The sequence below is a fragment of the Dipteris shenzhenensis genome, chromosome 25 (genome assembly GCF_047967505.1).
Source record: "Dipteris shenzhenensis isolate YYH24624 ecotype China chromosome 25, Dip_SZ_1.0, whole genome shotgun sequence".
NCBI lineage: Eukaryota > Viridiplantae > Streptophyta > Polypodiopsida > Gleicheniales > Dipteridaceae > Dipteris > Dipteris shenzhenensis.
The window spans coordinates 1950794-1973071 of NC_141620.1; the positions used below are offsets into that span (position 1 = coordinate 1950794).

Sequence of the window (22278 nt, forward strand, 5' to 3'; positions counted from 1 at the left end):
GTAAAGTTTTGCTTAGGTTTACGGCTGATTTGTGGCTTTTGATATTGTTGTCTATTTTTACCCATAAAGGCAATATCATCCCGATTAACGAATTTCTTACTCTGCCTTTTGGTTTCCTCAGGCCCTCAATCCCAAAATCACCACCTAGCAATTGGTGGTCTCGTCTTAGTGTGAGAGGATCTTATGGCTACCATAAGTCCTTCTCTATGTGAGAGGATATATGGGGTACGGAATGATTACATGAGGATATCTCGCAATGACAAGGGTCAAATTGGGTAAAGCATGGCCTACAAAATTACAGCTTGGCAATAAGAGTTGCCCTTCCTTGAAAGAGCAGAGGGTTAATGAACCAATGAAGTATAGGGGGGTGAATACACGAGGCTGGCTCTCAATGTCGAGGCAAATACATGGATGGAATACGACTAAGCGGTTGGAAAGACTACATCCTATAGCCCAGTCACTTTGGTCTCTGAGTTAGCTGGATGGAAAGACTAAAGCCCATACTTTGTCTCTGACTCCTGAGTCAGCTGGATGGAAAGACTAAAGTCTATAGTCTAGTCACTTTGTCTCTTCCTCTTGAGGCCCTTCAGGATCTATGGGACTGGTGACGGCTATCAACAAATAGTGATCTTTACATCTGTTGAAATGAAAATACCATAGGCTTTCTATGTGGTTAGTATTTGTTTGGGTTAGCTTGTACGCTAGTTCTAGTACCTTGTTGTAGTGCTCCAAAACTTCCTTTAGATAACTTCCCAGCTTTGTAGCTGGCTGCTCTAATAGCTTTCTCAGGTTGCCTTTGTTGACATCATACCTTTCACTAATCTGTGGATAGGCCCGGCATCTTAGGAGCACATGCTGCTCATTTTCCACCTCCCTTGTGGAACAAATTTTACATATTATTTTTTCTCTAGGGACCCTAGGTCTTGCCCACCTTCCCTTCTCCACCTCTAGATGATGTGAGCTCGTTCTCATTTTGCATATTAGATGCCTTGTAAACATTGATATGTATTTCCCAAGGTATTTTTGCATCCCATAGCTGTCCATTGGATTAATTTCGTGTTTGTAGAAGTTTATTTTTGCACTGGTTCTTGCCATAATTTTTGTAGTATCTTCTATGTCACTAACTCCCTGATCTCACATGCATCCTCTGGTATATCAGCCAGCTGTTATACCCTATAATTCCTTTCATTTCATCCCATCTCATTGCCATCTAGTGGCTTTATGTAGCTTCTAGTGCCTTGCGAGGTATCTCTGCTGGCATCCATCTTCTCACCTTTTGTTGAGGTGAACCCCAATTCCTATATGAGAAGTTTTTTATGTAAAGTTTCTATTTTTTTCTAGTAAGTCCTAGAGAGCCCAAGAGCCCAAGTTGTACAAAGCTTTCAAACCCCCTAGTATTCTTATTTCCACACATGCATTTCACTTGTTGTTTGCAAAGTCCAATATGAGATGTCTGTTTCCAAAGGCTCCCCTTTGAAGTGACATCAATTTATTTATTGTGAGTCCCAATCACCATGACTTTTGTCTTGGCTATGTTGACTCACATTCTTGAGTGTTTGCAGAAGTCACTTAGTGCATCCAAATGTGCTTGCTTTTTATGCTTGCTCTTTGCGAAGACCACATCATCTACGTAGGTAAGAATAGTAGAGCATATCTTGCAGCTTAAACACCTTCTTTGCTGTGTATTCTCACCAATCTTTCAGATCGTCAATAAAAAGACCAAAAAGCCTGGGATTGTGCCCTGACCCCATGTGTTTCCACCCATTTGCTGATTTTTTTCTCAAGAATAGCGCCATAAAGCTTGGTATCAGGCTGCTTACCATGATTGTGTGGTAGTTTTTTGCCATCTTGCTGTCTCCATCTTGTGGATCGGTACAATTCGATTGAGTTGTCATTCTAGGAGAACCCTTCCTCAAGGACCATATTCATAAACCTTGTGAGCATTTTCTGTCTTCTCTCCTCCCCATGCGAGCATCTCCACTACTAGCCCTTGTGTGTTTGGAGCCTTCTTATTTGCTAGCTTTTTCAGCCCTTTCCATACGTCCTCTTCCGGTATGATGTTGTTTGCTGATTTGATGGAGAAGTTGTGATTTACTTTGAAACCAGCCTTTACTAATCAAAGGGTGGCAAGATCCACTTTAACCAAAACATACATAGTAAATAATCAAATTATCGATCACCATAGATTAAATCACAGGGAGCTAGAGCGCTCCTACTCAAAAAACAAAGACACCGATTGGCCCCAAACTGGTCACCCCTATCTGTACTCATCCTGGCCATTGTCCAACAGCATAAATCAGCCTTCCTCTACCTGGAAACAATACCATACGCAATAACCAGCCAACAACCAGTCCAGAAATGGCAAAAGCAGGCAAAAGAAACTAGCCTTCCTCTACCCAGAATCCACAGGAATTAGGTCGTTTGAACTGGAAAACCCTGAATCCAGAAAAGAATAGATGATTCAGCTTTGGCGCAGCCCAAAGGCAGCTCCAAATGGGTCACCCCACCTGCAAAAGGCCCCGAAATCAGCACTAACTGACAGAAATCAGCCAGAAATCAGTTCGCCCCACTTTTTGCAGCCTGCCTTCAACTCGAGAAGCAGCAAGAGGGGTCGCCTCTCCTCCTTGACCCCGGGAATCAGTGAAATCATCCTTTAGAAGAATTCACAGCACTTCTGGGGCCCAAAAAACAGCAAAACCAGCCTGCAGAGAATTCGCAGCACATCTTGCTCAGCTTCTGGCAGCAGACAGCCTCCAAACATGTCACCCTGCCTCGTGGAGGTCACCAACAAGCAGAAGACCAAAACTGAGCCAGAAAACAGGTCGCCCAGCTCTAGACACACTCCTGGAAAAATTGTGATTCACTTTCTCTCCCCTCTTATCACACGAGGTCAACCAGGTTATCCGTGAGGATCTACTACAGCTACACACTTTTCGGACCTGGTTGGAACTGAGTGAACTTCCAGTGAAGCTTAGCTTCTACAGAGATCACTTCTTACATATCACAGCGGAGGGCTTCATTGACCCACTAGGATACACATAGATTCACCTACCCCACTCGATGAGGATCTCTCTTGGGCAGTTCCGGGTCTCTTCACACAGACTTCGCATCGAGAGTGGTAGAGCAGAGCGACTACCCAGGGAGCGGCACATATGCACACTATGTGACATACAGGAGGTTGAGACAGAGGAGCATTTCATCTTCAGGTGTCCTGTGTACTATGAGATCCGAGGACGTTTCCACTGTCTCTTCAGGGATAGTTATGGGATTTTAGCCCGTTTCCTCTCCTACCCAGACCAGTGGTGTTTGGCAGGTTTCATTCATGAGGTACTTAGACACCGCGAGAGGATACTCCGAGCACGGAGACAGGAGCAGACTTCTTCCTCGGTTGATCCCTCTCAGAGCTCTATCACGGAGTTCTTTTAGCTAGATCACATGGACCCCAACAAGACGAGGCCTCGACATGACCGTGACCCGGAGCCCGTGACCCGACAGCTCAGACAGAGGGTCGACACACATATCACACTTGGAGACATCCCCTCCTTGTTTAGAGTCGGAGCCCGATCGACGGGGGTCATAGTAGCCCTGGTTAGACGCAGAGCTACGACCAGGAGACGTGCCAGGACTGCACCTCTGAGTGGCCAACAACACTCTATTGCCGACTTCATGCCTCCACTGCCTCATCCATCTTGATATCTTGCTGTTGCTATGCTAGTGAGCCATATGTGTATGAGAGAATTAAGAAAAAACCACACATATCAGATTGGACCACAAAATTCTTAGCAAAATGTTTTGATAGAGAAAAGTCACATGCGTTCACAAGAGCCACAAAATTTTGCAATACCAAAGGACCATTTTGCTTCATGCCATACTTCTTCATATGTGCATTCAACCAATTGAGCCTACTGTGATAGTAACTGGCAAATATGGAGCTCAATGTGGCCAGATGCTGCAAGGAGATGGTCCTATTCGCTTGTGCAAAATTGAGGGTGACTTCGAATTGGTGTACCCCTTGATGAGGATTTCTTCTTTATGAATGTAGGAACAAAGGTTGGCACTTGATCGAATTTTATCCAAGGGATATACATCTTGATAGACTCTACATTCGTCTATCCATACACTCCGGAATTGATGGCAAGTATGAAGTGATAGCTTGTGTGGAAGTAGTAGAGTAGAAATAAAGAAGCTAGAAGATCAACAACAAGCTGTGTTATAGCAGCAACACTCAAGTGCAAGAATAATTACAACTGAACATGATACGGCATCACTTTGAGGGGTAAACCTAACACTCTAGCCCAATCAACCCGTGGGGCAAAATTTAAGTTTACGGGTTGATTGTATCCAAGTGAACTAATAGTGCACAATGTGCACACTAGCACACAAACTAGACTACAAGGCCATACCATGGGCTAAAAACACTCAGACTATCATAGTAGATATTGGTGGAGATGCAAGACCTACATCAAGATCTGCAAGTTATTTCCATAGCCAGTTACATTCCACCGCGGCTTTAAAAGCTGCCCTATATGCAGCTTCATAGCTAGAAGTAGCAACTGTAGGATGCTTTTTTCTGAACCAAGAAATGCATGAAGCTCCAAGCATAAAACAGTTGCCACCGTGGCTGCTAAATACTTCTTCCTTCTATCCTCCTCACTCTTCTCAGGTAACTCTAAAGAGAGTTTCCAGAACCTAGCTGTAAATTCAGCATTACTCCCGTTATCAAATTGCATGAACCTTGCCTTTCAAGTAACGGAAGACACGCTTCACAGCCCGCCAATGCTATGTACTGGGACTGTGCATGAATCTTCTCAACTAGGAAATAGCAAACTAAAGATTTGGCCTTGTGTGACACCGATATATTAGGCATCCAATAGGCTACTGATAGTGAGTGGCATCAAATGACTCAACAGTATCATCCTTTGAGAAAAGGAAACCAGGCTCAACAAGTGTGGACACTAGTTTGCAATCCTCAAACTGAAATTTCTGTAGGAGCTGTCCAATGTACTTCAACTGACTCATCATAATATCCAGGCTCAACCTAAGCAAACTGAATGCCAAGGTAGTAGTGCAGCTGGCCCAAATTTGTCATAGCAAATGACTGCTGCAAAATCAACCTTAAAGGATGTAATATGCTGTGTTTCAATTAGGAGCATATCATCCACCATATATAAAACCAAAATCAACAAGTCAGCATCAGGTTTGCGGACATATAGAGTGCTCTCTGTAGGGTTGTTTTGAAAACCAAGTGGCATACCATCCCGAGATGCCTGGTTCAAACCATATAATGCTTTGTGCAACAGTGCATACCTTATTTTTAGACCCTGTGACTTCAAAAGCAGGAGGTTAGAGACATAGAACTCCTTTTGCAAATCTGCGTCAAGGAAAGGTTTTGATGTCAAGCTGATGTGATGATGGGCTGTCATGGCAAACGACGCACCTAATGGTCATAACGTGTGACGTGGGTGCAAAAGTTTCCTCGAAGTCAATTCCCTATTGATGAGCATAGCCTTTTGCAACAAGGCAGGCCTTATAGTGGTTAACACTGCCAATCAGTCTTCCTTTTGAGTTTGTAGACCTACTAGTTCCTATAGCATACTTACCTTTTGGCAAATCACACAACTTCGAAGTGCCATTCTGATGAATTGAATCTAATAGCATCCATCCAACCTTGCTTTCAAAAGGATCTTTGTGACACAGTGGCCCTTCATTGCATGCTGTAGCAATCAATGCAACTTCCATTAAGTGTATTTGCATGTGACGAGAGCTTGCCCTCGTGCGGCCAGACAAAGGCCTAGCTCGTTTACTATCCTTCAAGATATCTAACAGTCATCTAGGGATTGTTTTCTGGTCTCTTATGACAGCCCTCTCTTTAGTCACTGCTTGATCTATGGTGGCCTGATCAATGGGAGGGACGTCAGGCTCTAAATCAGGTCCTGGATGTGGTTCTAAAACATCTACTTGTGGCTGATTTGGAGCCTCCATAGATGTTGGAGCATCAATGGAAACATGGTGTGGACACAAGATGAAGAAAAAGCGTGTTTATTCATATGAGAGATGGCCAATATATAGGCACTGTTACATCCATGTATGACATCATATCTGATCTCAATAGTGTTAGATCCACAAATTTCTCCCAGTATCTCTCAATCACACACCACACTCCTAGATTCACTCAATCACACCCACTATTTGACACATCATTAATCACACATAACTTAGGCACACCTACACACACACACACACGTGTTCACACACTCACTCATGTGATCACACTCATAATCATAGACATTGTAACTTTTGGTATGATCCCATTACATCAATTTGTCCCAACATACAGTAGTACATGGGAAGCTTCATGGCTTGTTCACATCTAGTAACAACACTCATGATCCCAATCTGTGACTCCCTCTGGTTATGGCTCTTGGTTTACAACTGGGAGAATGGACAATGACTATGCATGGGAAATTCCCATAGATCTGACAAGGTAAAACTCGCACATAAGACTAACAATCATTTAAGGGGGACATCCTAGGGTAGAGAACCCTTATCGACCACACACAAAAAACAACTTAGAAGACAAATGGGTCATCACCCTCATTAAGGTTGACTTGGGTGGTGAAAGCAGTGAGAGCATCAATCTCCTCTGATTCTTCTTGTTTTTTTGATTCTTGCACAAGATTTGCTAAGAGTTTCATCTTTGTGTAGCACTCCTTTCCAAAATAACCAAGCTTTCTATAGAAATTGCACTTCATCTTGCTCTTGCTTGTAGATCCTTTGAAGTTGCGCTTGACTAGATATGCCTCACTTTCTTTATAGGTATAGCCATTCCTTAGTCATAATGATACCATACTAATCAAGTAGACTCTTAAGCAATATAGCAATCACAATATCATCATCAAGGTCAAATTTGATGCTAGCTAGTTGAGTCAATATACTTTTCATGGAGTTTAGGTGTGAGGATATTGATTCTCCCTTGTCAAGCTTCAGGTCAAAGGACTTAATGAGCAAACTATACTTAGAACATTTCCCCTATGCTCCAAAGACAGTCTCAGGGTGCTTCCATGCAGCATGTGCAGTTTCACAACCATCAATGTGACGAATGAAAGAATCACTCAAGCCTAGTGCAATATCCATAAGTACTGTTAGGTGGTGGTAGATGCCACATAGGATGATTGAGAGAATCTAGGAGCTGATTGAGGAGATGATTGAGGAGATGATTGTGGACCTTGGTGGCTCATGTAAGAGGTGCCTACATATGGACCTCACCTTTCTTCATTCCATAAGCAAGCAAGTAAGCGTTCTCATTTCGTGTTCAGCTTCATGCTTTCCTTTCAGTTCTTCAACATGGTATAAGAGCACTATGATCCTCCTTGAGCCCATTTATGCCATGTCATCATCTTCTTCTTCTCCATCTTCTTCATCTTCATCTTCACCATTTCTTCCCCAAACTTGTGAGAGCTTGTTCTCCCTCGTCTTTCCGCCATTCTCCAAATCCTCTGAGCTGTAGACTCCTCGTGTATGGGCAAACTTCCACGTCAAAGGAATTAGAGAATGCTGCCCACGAAACCGTGCAACAGTCATCTTCCTCCTGACACCTTTTCTTGCAATGCGACTTGCTGGAGCAGCCATTCCAAAATTCCTCTGAGCCAAGCTTGCACAATAGTATGAGCTAGCTCCTGTCCAGATTTAAAGGGAAATGGTCCACCAGGGAGGGAGAAACAGCAAAAAAACCAGTCGACTTTCAAGCTGCTGGCTATGGCGACGTGACGCGGCATTTCGCCTCTCCTCCTCAGTGGCTCTTCTCTGGTATACCAGCTTGGTTTCTACCTAGAAAGCCCTCTTTTCTTTGCTTTGAAGAGTGAGATACAAGCCCTTCAAGTTCAGGCCTCTATTTTGGACAGTTTTGACAATGTTGTGAGTTTGATGCTACATTAGATGCTACTTTAGCATTTCTGATGTTTTAAAGTGTTGAATAGCATCAGTAGAACTGTGGCTACAGCTTTCCTTTAAGTTGCTATACCTGGATTTGCTTGGAATACTTTCATTTAGCCACCTCTATGAAGCATGCAAGTTGAAGCATCATTTCCATTATGATTTGTAGTATGGAATTTGGTTACAAGTCTTTGCTACTCTAAATGCTTGTACTTTGAAGCTCTTCAACTCTTTCTAGCCTTGTAAGAGAGTAGACACTGCCCAATTTGGGTTAGACCCTCTCATGGCTACCTTCTTGAATATGGATAAGTTCAATGGTAAAGGCTTTCACACATGGCAGATGAAGGTTAAGTTTGCATTGATGAGGGAAAACCTCTGGGGGCTTGTCAAACCTACTTCAACTTCTTCTTCAATAGCCTCTAATGCTGGAGAATCCTCAGCTCCTACACGCCCGGCACGAGATCCTGCTAGAGAGGAGAAAGCCTATGGCATCATTTGGTCTTGGCTTAGGAGATGACTATATTCATCACATTTTCATCCGCTCACTTGCACCATTTTGAGATGCATTATGAGGGGCTGTGAGTTCCTGTTTGATGCCCTTAGCTTCGCAAAACTGCACAAAAGCATGTGACACATACTCACCCCCATTATCAGATGTGAGGCATTTCAGCCTACGACCTGTCCGATTCTCAACCTGAGCGACAAACCTCTTGAAAGCATCTAAGGCATCGCCCTTATGCTTCAAGAAATAGATCCACACTTTACGTGTGGCATCATCAATGAAAGTAATAAAATATTTTGCACCCCCTAGTGATAACTGTGGCATCTCACACAAATCAGTGTGCACTAGATCAAGCGGTGCTCTATTCTGGGGAGTTCTCCTCTTATGAGGAGTCACAGAATGCTTGCCAAATATGCAATGATCACAAGTAGGCAAATCTGAAAAAGAAAGAGACGGTAGATAACCCAAACGTGACAGTTCTTGCATTCCTTTAACAGACATGTGTCCCAACCGGCTATGCCACAATGAAACCTTTGGCAGCTCGGTTATGGCAACAACATGATTACCCACACTGGAAACATAAAGAGGGTACAAGGTATCACTCTTAAAACCCTCAGCCACTACAGCCTGGCCATCAGTAATCACCCATTTGGAATCCCCAAATGTGGTGTGGTAACCACTGTCATCCAATAAGCCAGTGCTAATCAGATTTTTCTTGATTTGCGGCACATGGCGAACACCATCAAGCATAAATATGCGTCCATCAGGGAATACTATCTGTATACTGCCAATCCCTGCAATCTGACATGCATAGTTGTTCCCAAGATGAACAACTCCATAAGTACCTGTGTAGGAAGTAAACCACTCCCTATGAGGAGTAACATGAAAAGAAGCACCTGAGTCCAAGAGCCAGGTGTGCATGTCATGGCCATCAATAACCAAGGCATGTGCTATTACAGCAGAAGAGCATAAAACATCATGTATGTCACTGTCACTGTCCTCTGCTGCAACATTCACTGCATCCAAGTCATCTGCCTTGGCCTTGCCTTTGCCTTTGCTTCCATTGCCTGCATCCTTTGATATCATTTGTTCTGATTTTGTGTTGTGACAGGACCGAACAACAAGAATAATCTACTTATTGGTTTGAGAGCTTGGAACATTTTGTTAGGTGATGCTTCATATGTGTTAGTCAGGTGAACTTGAAGTCCTCTATGTCCAGATTGGTCAAGGTACATGAGAGCCTATAGAATAAAATATCTGATGCAGACCACGTATCTGAAACGCAAGTGCTCCATAGTCATCCATCACTTCATGGTAACAATCATGGTTGCTCATATGGTATGCCTCATGGACACATAAGTAATAATCAACATGCTCATGTACGTGATATACACATGCGCACCCACATGGAAGCGGACGCCAGACTCAGAGAGAGGATCACATGGGAGATCATGGGCATATACAAATGCGCTATGTTCATCGCAATGCACACCCACTCGCAATGCACCGCGATGAGGAGAATGGTTGAGAGATGAGCCGGGTGATGAGGTTCAGCATACATAAGAGTGACATTCGAATTTGACAGGGTGGTCTTGAAAGTGTCCCAACTCTCAGGGAGGGTACACAGCAAGAAAGTAGCCTTGAACTCCTCATCAAGGTTCAATCCCTGTGCAATCAGCTGTGTAAAGATGGCATTGAACTCACTCAAGTGTGAGGTCATAGCTGTACCTTCCTTCATGCGAAGATCAACCAGCTTCTTCAACCAATAAACCTTACTGGCTGAGCTCTTTTGGGCATACAATTCTTCTAGCCTTTGCCATAGGCCATAAGAGGTCTTTTCAGCCTGAACATTGAACACAAGAGTATCAGAAATAGTGAGCATGATAGCTGCCCTTGCGGACAAATCAAGCTCTTCCCAGTCATCAGCTACCATGTCAGATGGCTTGACACCCTTCACCCTTATGGGCTTAGAAATCTGCTTTAACAGAAGTACATTCAAGCACTGTTCTGCCCATAATGCATAATTGTGTGCTCCTTCCAGTTTCTTTATGTTCAGAATTGAAGATTCACTTCCCCCTGATGCCATATCAGATAAGGAAAGTATCTGACTCCCTGGAAGTAAAAAGACTGAATAAAAATTCTGATTTCTCAGAAAAAACCTGCTCTATCAAGAGCCAGGAGCACTCACAATAGTGCTGTTTTTTTACTGTCAGGAAAATCTGCAGCAAGACAGTAAATGTCCCTGCAAATACTGTACCTTCTGACACACTGTACCGTGCTCAAATAGGCATAAACAGTAATTTCAGAATGCTGCAGCTGCTCCACAAGTGCTTTAACAGTGCATCATTGGCTGACAAAACACAAAACACTGCTGTAAACACTGCTGTACTGACTGTACTGATCACTTCTCCCACCTCAGATGAGGTATTGCACTGAGTTAATATGCATAAACCACTTGGCAAACACCCAAACAAAAATGACACTTCAGCCTGTCACAAAACCTACAACAGAAAATGGGATAAATCCCAAGCAATCACCCTTCTGCCAAGGGGATAAAATGCATTTGAAGATCTCTGTCGGTAACCCAAGTGCTATCAAGCAAAATCTGGGCAAAAGCCCCTTGATCTGACACCTGAACCAAGTGAAGAACACCTCAACACTGAGGTAGCATGCAATATGAAAATCTCTCTGACAAAATCATCCAACAGTGTAATGCATATACTGCCCTGTGTAGAAATGACATACACAGATCCCAACGTACAAACACTCAATGAGGAACCTTTTGAGCACTGTCAACGATGGACAGTTAGGGACCGAGTAAACTCGATGCGCCCTGGCCAAGCGTGGCTCAACTGAGGTTCTCTGAGTGTTGCACAAGAAATGTGACCTGCAAGAAAATGTCACCTCGACACTGCGGAAATCGAGACAAATGTGTCTTTCTGGCACCACACTGCCTCAAGGCATACAAAGCATCAATTGCCGGGCAAAAGCCCTATGATCTGCTCACCCGGAAACTGAGATTCAAGCCCAGTAAAAGCATAAAAGTCCTCTGCAAAATCAAGGCATTTCCTTCACGAAAACAGATAACTGTGCAATCAACCACACACTGTGGTTCTCTTCACCTCAAGCACGAGGTAAATGAAGGTACTGGCTGTACTTTCAAGAAAACACAGTTTTGAGAACTGAAGGATGATCCTGAGTGAAGAGCAGAGAGCTCTTTCTCCTTCTTTTTCTTCCCAAAAAAAAATTCTGCCTGCTGTACTTCCTGTACCTGCGCACGTGTGCAGAATCCCAGAAGAGAAAAAAAAAAAAATTCGACGGTCTCCCTGATGCAGCTCACTGTACCTGCGCCGTGTAAATCCGTACGGATGTACGGCTCCTGTATGGCGTCCGTACGGCAGGTACGGATGTCCGTACCTGAGCGCGCGCTGCGCGCTTTGACTCTCTGCGCGGCCTGGTGCTGTGCACTGGCTGCCCCTGCGCAGGCTAGCAGCTAGCAGCTGCTGCTGTAGCTCTAGCTGCGTGAGCAGCTGCACTGCTCGTGCTGCTCCGCTTGCCACTGCCCGTGCTCACGCTGCCCTGCTCGCCTCCGCGCTGCGCCGCTGTGCTCCGCTTGCCGCCGGTGCTGCCTGCAGACTTGCGACTCCCGTCCGTACGGCGCTGTCACCTGCTGACCCGCACTGCCGCCTGCTGGCCCGTTGGCCCTTGCAGAGGCTAGGTAGAGGTCGAGGGGTGTGGGTAGGAAAGGGTAGAGGGAGAAGAGGCTCTGATACCAGTTGAAGGGCCAGAAGGGGGAAGAAGAGCAAGAGGGAGAGAGTGGGAGAGAGAGAAGACTCAAGTGTGCGGGTGTGAAGTGATGAGCCACACCACAAACTCATTAGTTTTATTAGGATTAGGTTTTACCCTATGACTGTCTTAAGACAGTCATAGATGTCTTATCTTTAATAAGGGGTGGCAATGTGCCTTTACCCCAACATTGTTTTGGATGAGAACTTTACACACTTTCTTCCCAAGAGGTTTTAATTTGGAAGGAAAATCAACTCTTCGTAAAAATAAAAGAACCTGTAAAACGAACCCTTTGATGTGGAGAACTCATATCAAGCCCTTTAACATTCCTCATTACCAACATAGTCATACATCTAACATCGTATGGAAACCTAAAGTTATGTTACGGGGTTGTCCTAGCTCTCTTGCAATCTCACATGTTGTTCGTGAGTTGCCTCCCTCACTTCCTCTTCCTCCACTTCCTCCTCCTTTAGTTCCTTTAACTACCTCAGTTCCAAGAGTTTTTGCTTCTCGAGACTATAAAAGAAGACTAGTCTACCTAGATAGATTAATGTCTCTGGGTCTTTTTTCAATAAAAGTTTTTGAAAAATATAATGTCAAAGTTCTTTTTAAACTTCAATACACCTTGGAAAACTTCTCTTTTGAGGATTTGAATCTAAATAAGCTCCATTATATACAACTTAAAACTTTGTTGGATCGCTTCTTAAAAGTAAAAGCTTCCTTTCAAAGCAAAGAAGTCTATCTAAATAAGAAACTCTTGATTTGTATTTTTACTTCTCCCTCACTTGACAAGATAGGCTTAAACTCAATTTTGAAGTCTCCTGAAGTAATGGATTCTCTCCCTCATTTTGTGAGAAGAATTTGGAAGCATCCAGTAGTAGCTTGGAAGTATGTAAAAACTTTAGGACAAAAGGCTTTCAACTATGGAGAGATAGGTAAAAGGCTTTCAGAGCATTCAAAATCTTCTATCCTTAGAGAACCTTGTTGTTGTAAAATAAGAGATTCCAAAGCTTTATTGATGCTGATTTAGGACATGTAGTCACAGTTGATACCTCAATTTTGCTTTCTAGTAACTTAAGAGACCTTTTTATGAAAGGCACGAAATTTCGATTGTACTCTTTTAAAGAGTCTTGCCTTTTAAAAGCTATTGATAAGGGAATCTCAAAGTTTGTTTTGCAGTTAGAAGAATGTTTAGGAGTTCAAAATATCTTATCACAATGGAAAGGGAAGATTTTGAAGAAAGTTTCTTTGAAACTAGAAGAAGTCCCTTCGGTTAATGGCTCAAAGCAAAGTAACCATCTTTCTAAAGAAGATGAAAGTCTTTTTCGAAAATTCCATAGGAATTTTGTCATTTCTTATATGGACAAATGTTCCAATAACTTTGTTTTTATTTGCAAAAAGTTTTACTTAGAATGTCTTTTGAGAGAAGTGAACTCGTCTGCCAAAACTTACGCCCTTGCCTTAGTTTCTTAAAAGGATTTGATCTCAAAGCATTAAAGTTTTTGCAAGTCTTTTTGGGTTTGTTTGCAATCCAAGTATACCTTTTCTTTGTGCTGCTTGGAAGTTTCACAAAAGTCCAAAAAAGCCAAGATTTATTGCAAGCAGCTGCTTGTGAGACTACTTTGATGGATGTCTCTAAATGGCTAAGCTACTACTTCAAAGCCATGTTTTCTAGTGTCCATGAACTTTGGAGGGACTTATTAAAAGAAGCAGATGCCCCCTCGCACTTAAGCTGGATTTTAAATGACTATGTAGGAGTGATTCCTGTTGTAAAATTTTTTAATTCCTCTCGAAGCATTCAGGAAAAAGAGGCTCCTATTCTCCTTCAAACCTATGATTTTACTACTCTTTACACAAAGATCGAGCTGGAAGACCTGAAGTTTAGAATAAAAAAGCTAGTGGCTGAAGTTTTCAAGCTGAGATCTGACAAAGATAGATGCAAAGTGCTAAAAGTTAAGAAAACAGCCTTATGCTTTGACTTTTTGTGGCTAAAAAATAAAGATCATGACATAGGTTCTAAAAAGAAAAGATACACAAAGGTAGTAAGTGTGAAAGATGTTTGCTCTTGGATAGATTTTCTTTTAGATAATCTTTACATCACAATAGGTGATTCTTTGTTTCAATAAATTATAGGAATCCCCATGGGCACTAATTGTGCCATCTTTTTAGCAAACTTTTATCTTATTTGAGTTTATGCAACGTCTTATTTCTATCAATACCTGCCCTATCATTTTACATAAGCTTAGCCAAGTTAGGCGTTTTATAGATGACTTATTTGTACTAGATGTTCCTAACTTTCAAGACTTTATGTACAAAGACGCTAGTGCTTTTGGAGAAGGAATCTATCCTCGTGACTCTTGTGAACTGAACTGCACTTTAAGAGGGGATTCTTGTGTTTTCTTAGATCTTAGACTTTCTCAATCTACCATAGGATTAGAGGTTGATATATACGATAAACGTGAACAACCTGAATATAGTGGTTTACACATTATAAAAATGCCTCACATTGACCCAAACATTTCTGATTTGGTAAAATATGAAGTCATTTCTTCCCAATTCCATAGATTTTTCCGCCTTTGTACAACTAAGGAGTCTTTTATCACTCAATGTAGTAATTTGATCACTTTACTATTACACAAGTGTAGGCCATCTTCTGGTGGTTCTAGTGATGCCCTATAGGCCATGGTATGTGCCTTGTAGGCATAAATATAGGCACTTGTAGTGTTAATGCCTTTTAGGCCACATAGGACACTTAGTCCTATGTGACACCTAGGACACTTAGTCCTAGGTCTAGGTACAAGTACTTTGTACTCTCTATTTTCATTATCCTAGTTGATGTGGCGGCTGATTATCATCAACTCTTTGTATTCTCTCTTCTACTGTTTGAAATTTTCTCAAGCTATTTCAACAATCTGGAAAGTCTGCATTTTGAGATCTATACTTTGGGACATGTGCATTTTTGTAGTCAATTTGTGGACAGCAAGTCCTAATTTTTGGTAGTTGCAAAACTTGAGGCTATTTTTTGGGATTTGGTCTATAATTTCTATTTTGATTGCACTACATTGAGTCACTTTTGCAGGACTTGAGTTAGATTCTCATACATTGGGTCACATTTGCAAAGATCTCAGCCAAATTTGGGGCTTTTCTGTATTTGCTCTCTTTTTGGCCTATTTGCCCTCAATAAATTTGGGGCTTTTGCCAGATTTGCTGTTTTTGCAGTGAACATTGCCTGCCACAGTCACATTTGGGTCAGATCTGCATTTGCCCTTTGATTTGGGTCGGAAATTTGCAGATATTTGTTGTCATTTTTGGACAGCCAGCTTTTTGCAGTGATAGCCTTGAGGCTTTTGGGTTTTCAGGTCTCTTTGAGGGTATCACATTTGCTATGGCTGGGAACAATCAGGATCTCTTTGGTGTTCTTCGTGAAGATGATAAGTTGGATGGCACCAACTATCCGATGTGGTCTTATCTCATGAAACATATTCTTGTTGCAAAGCATTTGTGAAATATTGTTTCTGGGGTTGATTTGAGGCCAGCCAATGCTACAGTGGTTGCCTCTACTGCTGGTCCCTCTGCAGGGGGTACTTCTCCTGATGCCTCATCTTCTAGCACTCATGCTACTACTCTTCCAACTCAGGAACAGTTAAGATGGGATGCAAGAAATGCAAATGCACATTCATGCATTGCTTTATCATGCAAGAGAATCATTATTCCACACATCCGGTCGTGCAGGACAACAAAGGATGCTTGGGATAAATTGGCTTCTCTCTATTAGATTCGCAATGAAGCACGTGTTGCATATTTGAGAAGGCAATTACAAGAAGTCAGTATGAATGAAGGTGACTCTATGCATGCATACCTAACAAAGGTCAAGGACCTCATTGAACAACTTGCCAACATTGATGAGGTGGTGCCAAATTCACAGCTTGTCAGTACCACACTGAATGGACTGCCAGATACATATCAAGGGTTTGCTACAACCCTTCGATTAGTGGCCATGGGTAATCTAGACCACTATTCTTTTGATCAGCTAGTTACTTTGCTTTTGTAGGAAGAGCAAAGTTGCGCTAATAGACAAGCCATTATTCCTGATCATACATTTTCTTCACAGCAGACAGGAAGAGGCAAGGCTTCCAAGCCTATGGGCAAGCCAAAATCTGCGCATAGCAGCTGCAATTCCTCCTATGCATCTAAAAATGCTGCAGATAAGTCAAAGAAGAAAAGATGCAACTATTGTCGCAAGCCTAGACATGACATTTCAGAATACAGGAAGCGCATTGCTTCGGAGAAAAAGAAAGTAGGATTGACAGTTAATGCCTCACATGCTATTGAATCCCATGAGCCAGCAGATGCTTCACATGCACATGCTCTTCAGGATGATTGGGCATGGGCTGTCCATTGCTCATTTGGTCCCTCCAAAGCTGATGCACTCTTTACTGCTAATGATGCTCAGTCCTGGTACTTTGATAGTGGTGCTTCCAAGCATGTCACATCTTGCAGACAGTTGTTTCACTCTTTAGCTGATGCACCTCGAGGGGGGACTGTCACATGTGCTAATAATGCTTCATATGCTGTAAAAGGAATTGGAGATGTGCAGCTCACATCTATTTCAAGTCATCCTGTCACTTTGACAAATGTTCTCTTTGTGCCTGGAATTGAAGTCAACCTGATCTCAATTTCAGCAATTGCTACTTCAGGTTTCAGAGTGATTTTTGATGGCTACAGATGCCTAGTTTATGATCTTTGTGATGACAATGCCATAGTTCTCACTGGCACTTTGCAAAAGGGGCTTTATCACCTTGATCATCACTTAGCTGTACTTTCTATTGAAGCATTTGCTATTTCAGATTCACAGCTTGCTGAAACTCATCTTTGGCATGAGAGAATGGGTCATCTCAATTATAGAGCTCTTGCAAAGCTACATTCACAGCAGATGGCAAATGATGTATCTCAAACTCACACAGTTTCCAAACATGTGTGTGAGGGTTGTCTTTTGGGTAAGATGCATCGGTTTTCTTCTCAAAAGAATTGTCCAAAACTCTCACAAAAGAAATTGCAGCTAGTGCACAGTGATGTTTGTGGCCCAATGAGGACAAATGCCATTGGAGGGTACAAATAGTTCATGACTCTCATTGATGATTTCACAAGATATCGTTGGGTATATCCTTTAAAAGCCAAATCTGAAGTTTTCTCATGCTTTCAGAGGTGGCTGAATATGGTTGAGAATGAATCAGGATGCAAGCTTGTCACCCTCAACACAGACAGGGGGGGAGAGTATATGTTAAAGGAGTTTGATGCATTTCTGTCTTCACGGGGCATTATTCACTCATGCACTACTTCTTACACTCCTCAGCAGAATCCTGTTTCTGAAAGGAAAAACAGGTCCACAATGGAGATGGCCAGATGCATGCTTAAGGCTAAGTCTTTGCCCAATAAATTTTGGCTTGATGCAGTTATGTGTGCCAACTATGCGCTGAATAGATCACCTACACGGGCATTGAAGACTACTACACCTTATGAAGCATGGAAAGGCAGGAAGCCTACACTTTCACACATGAGAGTTTTTGGGTCTCTTGCATATGTTCATGTACCATCTCAGCTGAGACATAAGCTTGATGACAAGGCAATCAAATGCATATTTATTGGTTACAGCCAGGAGAGCAGAGGGTATCGGTTATATCAACCAAATACTGGGAAGATTTTGTCAGTAGAGATGTAATCTTTGCTGAACATTCAGCTTCTCGTCTTGTGGACTGCAAAGCTAAGCTAGATGTTGACATGTTTGATGCCTTTGAATCTTGGTTACCTCTGCCATCCTCAGAAGAGGACTTTGACCGGCAACATGAGCCTCTTGCAGGCCCTCCACCAAGCAATAATCAGCCATTACCCCATGCTGATTTGCAGGTTTCTCTTCCGGCACAAAATGATCCCACTATTCATGATGCAGTCATTGAAGAAAGAGCTGTCAATAGACAGCAAAGGCAAGTTCCCAGATGGCTTCTTGATACATTGAGGGACAGCAAACAAGATCAGCCTTTTGCTGCCCGGACAAGATCAGGGAATAGATAGATGCATGGTCACTTTCTTGAGTTTGCACTCCTTGCTACAGCATGCAATGAAGAGCCCTTGTGCCATAAAGATGCTTTTGACAGCAAAGAGTGGATGGATGCAATGAGAGCTAGTTACAATCCATTGCCAAAAATGACACATGGGAATTGGTAGATCTCCCTCCCGGCAAGCATGCCATGGGTACCCGGTGGGTCTACAAATTAAAAAGGAAATCTGATGGTAGTATAGACTGACACAAAGCCCATCTTGTTGCAAAAGGGTATGCCCAACAACAAGGTATTGACTTTGAAGAGACATTTTCTCCCACATCCAGGATTACTACCATTAGATGTGTCATTGCCATTGCAGCCCATCATCATTGGCAAGTGCACCAACTTGACATCAAGACTGCTTTTCTTCATGGGGATTTGCAGGAAGAAGTCTATGTCACACAACCTCCTGGCTTTGAGGTTGTTAATTCTGAAAATAAGGTATGCCGGCTTAGAAAAGCCCTTTATGGTTTGAAGCAGGCCCCCAGGGCATGGTATGCCAAAATTCATGCTCACTTACTATCCCTTGGTTTTCAGAATAGTCCCACAGAACCCACTCTTTATGTCCGTGGGAGTGGATCTGATTTTTTAGTGCTGATTTTATATGTGGATGATATGCTCATCACGGGTCCAGATACTCAGCAAATTGCAGCTTTCAAGGCTGATTTGCAGCAGATTTTTGACATGTCAGACATGGGACAGGGACAGCTCCATTATTATTTGGGCATTCAGTTTGCTCATGTTGAGAGGGGTATCATGATGTCTCAGTCCAAGTATATTGGACAGCTCCTTGATCGTTTTCAGTTTGAGGATTGCAAGCCAATCTCTACTCCAGTGGACCTTGGCTTCAAATTCTCAGCTCATGATGGGAGCCCACCATGTGATATCACTCTTTATCAGCAGGCTGTTGGATGCCTTATTTATCTATGTCACACTAGACCTGACTTACAGTATGCAGTATCTCAGCTCAGCAGATTCATGCACATGCCCAGTTCACAGCATTGGCAGGCAGTGAAGAGAGTCTTCAGATATCTTAGAGGCACTCATGATTTAGCCCTCTTCTATGGTGATCAGGGTTCACTTACCATGCATGCTTACACGGATAGTGACTGGGCAGGATGTTCCGACACCAGAGTGTCACATACTGGCAATTGTTTTTTGCTTGGCAATTCATGTATCTCTTGGCTCAGCAAGAAGCAAACAACAGTTGCCACATCTAGCTGTGAGGTTGAGTACAGGGCAGCTTTCACCGCTACAGTAGAGTGTGTTTGGCTTTGACAGTTACTTACAGATCTTGGTATTCGCCAGACATCCTCCACTATTGTCTACACTGACAGCCAAAGTGCTTTGGCCATTGCGCGTAACCCAGTGTTTCATGCGCGTACCAAGCATATTGAAGTTCACTATCATTATGTTCGGGAGCGGTTGTCAACAGGAGACATAGAGTTGTCCTATCTTCCCACAGAGAACAACATAGCAGATATGTTTACAAAGGCACTTCCTCGTCCCAAGTTCTAAGTCTTCCGATAGGCTTTACACTTGGTTCCCTTTGTTACATGATCTGACATCCCTTGTACATTCATAGGTGGCTATATCCTTTTGGATAAACATGTGTCATCATGACCAGAAAATACCAACGTATTCTGAGACGTTTCCAGAGTACTTCAGCCCATCCCATGGAGGGGGGGTTTGTAGGCCATCTCCTGGTGGTTCTAGTGATGCCCTATAGGCCATGGTATGTGCCTTGTAGGTATAAATATAGACACTTGTAGTGTTAGTGCCTTTTAGGCCACATAGGACACTTAGTCCTATGTGACACCTAGGACACTTAGTCCTAGGTCTAGGTACAAGTACTTTGTACTCTCTATTTTCATTATCCTAGTTGATGTGATGGCTGATTATCATCAACTCTTTGTATTCTCTCTTTTGCCTATGGATCCTACAACAAGAGGTATAATCCAAGGAAAATAATGAAAAAAGTACGCACAATCTTAGATATGAAGTCTTTTATCTATGGTGTATCGGCCTTAGGTATGTTTAGAATGATTGAACATAAGCTGAAAACAAAAAGTGGGGAGCTGAATAGCCCGTTTTTCTTTTAGTTTCAAAAGAGAGTTTGTTTGAGTATGCTTGTGCTTTCTAGGTTAGAAATGTATTTTTGCCTCTTTGTAGTAAACGATACGTAAGTGTAAAGGGCCATTTAGCTTTTTATCTTTTAAATAAGAGAGAGAGAGAGCAAGCGTTATAATTTCTTGACTTGCTTGTTTATTTTTGCTTAGTCACCTGCTTCCTTTCTTCTTTATTTCTTGTTTTCTTTCTCTTTTGTTTATTTGACGTATTTTAGTAAGCACTGGGTTTGCCCAAGAGACTCTGCGGGTCTTTAGAAACCTAGTATAGCTGCTTATGCTTGGGCACTGATGACGACATAAGTGTTGCTTTGCTTGCTAAGTATGTCTTCCTTTTGTTTTTCATAAAAGTTTTTGTTTACCTCTCTTTTTCTTCTCTTTCATTTTCTCTTTTATTTTCTGTGTAGATTTTTGATCTTTAGAACAACAAAAAATCTAAATTTGTATGATTGGACTTATTCTAGCCTTACAAAGGTATATATAAGGTCTTACCAATAATGGCCGTGTCTAATCCCTTTGCAAATCCTTAGAAAGAACCATCACCATACAAGTGCATATTGCAAGCAAGAAAATCTGAAAAACTTAGGTTCTTTGCACACTAATGTAGTAGGGAACTTGAGGTTTGGCTTGGATCTTGGTAACTTTCCTATTGACAAACTTTTCCTTCTTCTTGATGGGCTTCTTCACTCTAATATGCTTAAGATTGGATGACTCACAAGAGGTAGTCCTCAAATCAATGATCAAGGGGTAGTGTCCATACTCCTTACAAGGCTTTCAATGGATCAAGTAGAGTATTTGTAAGTGAATGTGACTCCCACAAGTCCAATGACTAAATTCTAGTACTCAAGCACAGTCAATACTGAAAACTTTCAGTCAAAGTAAAAAGTCCCAAATTTCAGTTGACTTGGTCAACCCTCAAAACTTCAAAACTGTCAAAATTTGAATCCAGCAACAAGCAGAGATTGGAGGCTGAAATTCGCCCAAATAGAAAGGAATTTGTAAGGGATTTTGCAATGAAATGGAAGCTCTATTACCAAAGAACAGCCCCTAGCAAGGAATTGTGCAATGCCCCGTCAGGTCCTCTGAGAGAACTGCGCCATTTTCGACTAGTTTTTCCATGATTTCTCCTTATGTACTAGAGCATTGGTGCTCAAACTTCATCAACATCCTCCTCATAGTGTCGTCCAATAGCAGCTTGAATAATTTTGTGAATGGTGACTCCTATTGGAAGAATTGCATGAAATATCAACGACTAGTGGAAGTGAAGGCACGGGCAGAAGGCGGGGTCTTTCTCTAATTCCTCTGGACCAAAGATTCGCCTAGTTAGGAGGAGTCTTCAGCTCGGAGGGCTCGCGGAATGGTGATAAGAGATGGAGAACAAGATTAAGCAAAAAACGGGCAGAGAGGAAGAAGGAATGAACAGGAAGAGAGGTGGGAAAGATGATGACGTGGCATAGTGAGAGATGAAGGCTCAAGGAGGGTAACCAAGCTCTGATACCACATGTTGGAGCATCAATGGAAACATGGTATGGACACAAGATGATGAAAAAGCGTGCTTATTCATATGACAGATGGCCAGTATATAGGCACTGGTTACATCCATGTATGACATCATATGTGAGCTCAGTAGAGCCTCTAGATTCACAAATTTCTCCCAGTATCTCTCATTCACACACCACACTCCTAGATTCACTCAATCACACCTACTAAGTGACACATCATCAATCACACCTAACTCAGGCACACCTACACACATGCGTTCACACACTCACTCATGTGATCACACTCATAATCATAGACCTTGTAACCTTTGGTATGATCCCATTACATCAAT

At 42.4% G+C, this 22278-nt stretch overlaps 1 protein-coding gene across 5 annotated transcripts in view; it reads left to right on the forward strand.

The window, feature by feature from the left end:
• LOC147885298 (putative RNA helicase SDE3) overlaps positions 1-22278 on the forward strand; it is a 132275-nt gene that overhangs the window by 101828 nt on the left and 8169 nt on the right. The window lies entirely within an intron of this gene.